Source organism: Oryzias melastigma, unplaced genomic scaffold (genome assembly GCF_002922805.2).
Source record: "Oryzias melastigma strain HK-1 unplaced genomic scaffold, ASM292280v2 sc00270, whole genome shotgun sequence".
Taxonomy (NCBI): Eukaryota; Metazoa; Chordata; class Actinopteri; order Beloniformes; family Adrianichthyidae; genus Oryzias; species Oryzias melastigma.
Window position 1 is genome coordinate 18205 of NW_023416899.1, and position 4246 is coordinate 22450.

At 39.6% G+C, this 4246-nt stretch overlaps 1 long non-coding RNA gene across 1 annotated transcript; it reads right to left on the reverse strand.

Moving 5' to 3' along the window:
* Window positions 1-3159: 3159 nt before the first annotated feature.
* On the reverse strand, window positions 3160-3910 carry LOC118598269. Its single transcript, XR_004947388.1, has 3 exons — window positions 3852-3910; window positions 3640-3768; window positions 3160-3449 (listed from the first exon to the last, which is right to left on the reverse strand). It is a non-coding gene; the product is annotated as an uncharacterized LOC118598269 (long non-coding RNA).
* Between the last annotated feature and the right edge of the window lie 336 nt (window positions 3911-4246).

Here is a 4246-nt window from a genome sequence, read left to right on the forward strand (position 1 = left end):
TTGTCAAAATGTACAAATTCATATTTATTTTTAGGTAAAAATTGAAGTCATACAGAATCATTTGATTTTCATTTTACACTTGAATTTTTAGATTTAACTTCCAACCAGGGGGTCATATTAACATACTGTCCATGTCTATAGAAAGTCAATTAAGTGTTTATACTGTCTTTGATGCAAAGCTCAAGCAGCACTTTTCAAAGTGGAAACTTTGGTTCATATCAGAACCTTGAAGAATTTCAATCAATAACTACTCCTGTTTCAGAATAAGTTTCCAGAAACTTCATAGTTTTCAGGCTGCAGACATTATGAAGGAAGTAGGTTAATGTAACACACTCAAAGCATTTCTCTCTGAAAGTTTCACAAGATATTTTTTCTGCAGTCAATGGTCATAGATAGCTGTGAATTCAACCATACTTGTGGTTTCACAAACTTGACCGTAACATCAGAGCTAGATGATTTATTTTAAAAATCCACCAAAACGAGAGAGTTCCCCTCAGACTGTCCAAATGATCAAAGTTATTTCTTGCAACATTTGATCTCTTAGTTCTTACCAGATAAAAAAAAATTGAGAGAGAAACCTGTCAACCACAGTGTTATTGCTTTATGTTTCCAATTTAGGATCTAACTGAAGTTCATCCATCCATCCATCTTCCTGACCGCTTTGTCCCTTTCAGGGTCGCGGGGGTGCCGGAGCCTAACCTGGCTGCTGATGGGTGAAGGCGGGGTTTACCATGGACAGGTCTCCAGTCTGTCTCAGGGCCTCAATCACACTCACACGTAGGGGCAATTTAGAGTCACCATTTAACCTATTAAGCATGTTTTTGGACGGTGGGAGGAAGCTGGAGTCCCCGGTGAAAACCCACACATGTACGGGGAGAACATGCAAACTCCACACAGAAAGGTCCCAGCTGGGAGTCGAACCAGGGCCTTCTTGCTGTGAGGCAAGAGCGCTAACCACCGTGCAGCCTGGTCAGCTTGTGTACCATTCCACCCTTGGAAACAACTGTGATAACCTGTGTTGACCATTTGGTAACCCAGCTTTTATTTGGAGTGCATCTTCTCAAGATGACAGAGTTCCTCTCCCAGCAGAGGGGCAATAAAGTTGTCTAAAACCTCTATTTCCCACTCGGATGTTAAGTCATTAAACTCTTGATCAACCAGCCAGAACCCGGGCTATTTCGCATTCCAAACTCTGGTTAACTTCGACCTGTCACCCTCAAAGGATCTTTTGGTTCCAGCAGGTCGACCCTGTGGAGTCTGCAAGCATTCCTGACAGACACTCAGAGTCCTTTGTGTGAAACATGTGACCCTTCGTAACTTTTCTCATGTTTTAAAAGACAGGACTTTAGTTAATTGAATCTAACATGTAAAACATCTCTTCACAGCTCCAAAAGAAATGTCCTATTATTACATGTTTGTAATCAAACCTTTATTCCTAACAGAAGAAGATTCACAACTACTTTGAGGTTAAATTCCATGAAATAATCATGTGTAACCGTCAAAGCTTGGAGAATTGATTTTCTGTGTTTATGTGGACTGACTTTGGGAAGTGTTTTATTTTGCCACATATAGGATTCATACACACATATAGGGTTGTCCAAACTTTGTTTGATAGAAACCCCTTTTGTTTTTAATTAAGCATTAATAATAAACACACCCAGAGACCAGAATAAAGTTACACCCCTGATATTTGCATATCCAGAGCTCATTAGGACATGCAAATAACCTCCAATCGTAAAACACCTCAAATCCCCACGGATTGGTTGATTCTGGCCCTGCCTCTCAAATTCAAAAGCCAGAGCAGGGCCTTACAAGCCAAGAGGGCCTTACAAGCCTGAAGCCAGAACAGGAACAGAAACATCTAAGTTCTAAGATCACGTTTTTTTAGCACGCTTTCTTCCTTTTTAACATTTTTGTCTCCCGTTTATTTCATAGACTGATTCCAACTTTTTACAATTTTTGATGCTTTTATTTTGAAACTGATTTTTAATGCTAGACCAGTCGATAAGTTTCATTGTCCGGCCAGCTTTGCGACTTATACTTTTTGGTCACAAAACGGAATAGAGAAATCGTTCGACCACCCCAGAAGCTAAGTGACTGAACAAAGCAGAACCAGCAAAACCACAGGTTCCCTTTCCTTCTACACCTGGCTGCAGATCTCGCCTCCACGGCCCGCCTGAAGCATCCAGCTAGGAACGGGATCAACCACCCTTCCTGGCAGAGCAGACCCAGACCTACAGACCGCTGGTGAGAAGTTGAACTTCGCTCATACAGTCAACTGCTGGTGGTTAGAACAAAGATTAACTATTTTTGCAAGAGTAACATCTTTGCCCCGTTTGAATTCCTCCTTTTAAGAATAGCTTATTCTCAGATCAGTAACACCACCCTTTTTATGCACAACACACACTTAATGCATCCACACCCTTAGCATTTTTCACCTCAATATTTTATGTCTTTTCTTCTCATTTATCTATTTCTAGTTATTAGTTAAAGTTATATTCTATGTTCCACACATGTTGATTGTTTTCCATGCTTTTACGTCCAGCATTTCTGCTTGTTTAACCTCATGTTATTCAATAAATATTCAAAAGGACGTCATTGTTCGCGTATCATCATTTCTTTTTTGTGGTAAATTCAATTCAAATGGTACAAACGACCTAAAGTTGAGAGACTGATTAATTAATTACTTTATTGATTAGAAGTAAAAGGCTGAACATTAATGAGTAATATTTTCCTTCATTAAGAAGGTGGTGCCCCGAGGATAATTTTATTAAATTTCAGTTTAATACAATTTATATTTTTCAACCAACTTTGGGATTGAATACTTCATATTCACCCCTTGAATGCTACAATTGTTTAGATTGTTTCTCAGTTGGTAATTGAGCACAAAGAATCAAGGGTTACTTTAATTCCTCTATTAAGGACAAATTATAATAACATTATTGGGGGTAAATTCCTTTATTGTTAAATGATCATTAAATATTAGCTCTGGTTTTTGTGGACCTAAATAGAGGACTCAGAGATGTAGTGGATGATTGTCATTAAGAATTAAGAAAATAAAAAAAACTATCATTAACATATTTGACAAAACAGTTTCTTTTCTGATCCAAACATTTGTCCAGATCAGAAAATGTAGAAAGATTCATTTCTGTTGAAAGTTTCTCCAACATCTCTGATCTCAGAGACTCTCAGAAGATCAACTGAAAAGATCTGATCACACATGATGATCCAAGAGAGTCTGATCAGAGAGATCAAGAACTGAACCAGAACTCAAGTCATTCATCTGAAAACTATTGATCATCTGAACTATTATCCAGACTCCTTTAACTCTGACAAACACTTACTGTTCCACTGTTGGACTGATGGACTTGAAGTCTGGATTATGACGCTTTGATCTGTCACTCCTGTTGGACACACAGCTGGATCCAGATCCAGATCTCTGTTGGAACCTGATGGGAAAACATTTGTTTATTTAAAACATATTTATTTTGTTATGGAGGTTCATCAGATTATTTTTCATGTTTAAACTATTAAACTCAGATCATGAACAAACTGATCTGTTAAAACTGTTCTGACAACTGTGACACTGTATACAGTTATTTCAGTTAAATTCATAACATGTTTTTGAAAAACACTTACTGTTCCACTACTGAACTGATGGCTTTGAAGAGAAGAGGTAAACCCTTTGATCTGTCACTCCTGAAGGACACACAGCTGGATCCAGATCCAGGTCCAGATCCAGATCCATCTCCAGCTCCAGGTTGGTTCCTGTGAATAATGGCGGTTGCTGGTGTGAGTGCTGAGCTCTGGCATGGAGAAGAGTCCTGGACAGTTAGAGATGTTCGTCTCACCTCTGAGCTTTGCTCTGGCTCTCATCTCCCCCACACAGAGTGCTTTTAGAGGGAGGGGCTCCCTCCTGTGTGTCCTCACACTGATCCATGCTGCTGGATTGACTTGATCCACTGGATCAGCTCACACACGCCTTCTTCCAGCCTTCATCTGCAGAGGAAACCCTCATCATCATCAGCTCTGATCCTCCTTCACTAACAGATCAGCTGCTCCTCCACTGATGGGCTCTTCTCTTGTGTTTCCTCTCATTCTTCCTCTGACTGAGATGAAGAAATCAGCAGTTCTGGACTCTGATTCAGTGATTGGTTAAAGAGAGTTCTGCATCACTGTTGAAGCTACTGAGAGCAGAACTTAGAAGAACCTCCAAACAGAGGAACATGATTGATGTGATGTCACA